The sequence below is a fragment of the Nestor notabilis genome, unplaced genomic scaffold (assembly GCF_000696875.1).
Source record: "Nestor notabilis isolate BGI_N333 unplaced genomic scaffold, ASM69687v1 scaffold22514, whole genome shotgun sequence".
Classification (NCBI taxonomy): Eukaryota; Metazoa; Chordata; class Aves; order Psittaciformes; family Psittacidae; genus Nestor; species Nestor notabilis.
The window spans coordinates 2,379-3,259 of NW_009926306.1; positions in this window are offsets into that span (position 1 = coordinate 2,379).

Below are 881 nucleotides of genomic sequence, written 5' to 3' on the forward strand. Positions count from 1 at the left end.
TGGAGGGGCGAAAGCAGGGGTAGGGCCCCCCCGCCAGCGGGAAGAGGACAGGGCTGCAATCCCCAGCAGCGAAACCACCACTTCCATTCAAACCTGCTCCATCCCCTGTCTCCTTGCAACCACGCATTCACTTTCAAATCCCACGGGATTACAAAGAAAAGCTCCCCAGGGACAATTCGGGTAGAGGAAGCTGTTATCTGCCATCTCCTGGCACTACAGCTCCGTGTTTGAGGAGGAAGAGGTAAAACCAAGCCCGGACACAGCGGTTACAGCACCCCGCTCGCTGCACAGTGGCATTTAATCTGCGACAACCAGTTAAATCCCTGCGTGCCCCCAATTCCCGGCTCTCCCCTGAACATCCGCATGATTCCCACACTCGGAGGTGAGCCAAGGGCCAGCACAAGATACGGCCCCAACAGCCGGGATGGGGCCAGGAGGAGCTGTGTCCCTGTGGGATGGGTGTGAGCATCCAGCGCTGCCCCCATGCACCACGCAGGGTGGAAGGCACCCATTGCCAAAGGCACCCATGGCTACAGCCTGGCTGGCTCCATCCATCGCCTGGCCAGCGGCCCCCCTCGCTGCCTGCCACCCACCCGCAGCCCTTTTGCCAGCCCAGCTTCCAGGCAAGCAGCTGGACTCAGGAATGCAGCCGGATTCCTCCGCTTAACCCCTGCGCAGCCGCCTGGATAACACCCGTCCCCTTCGCTGCTTCCCCATCGCTCCTGCCTCATCCAGCCCCTTTCCCAGCCACGTTCCTGCTTCCCCTTCATCTTCCATTTATCCCTACCAGCACTTTTCCGCAGCCACCCATGCTAAAGGCACAACAGCACATCACCCCCCCTCCCCCAGCACCCGCTTATCCCTGGTGCCCACGGATGCTC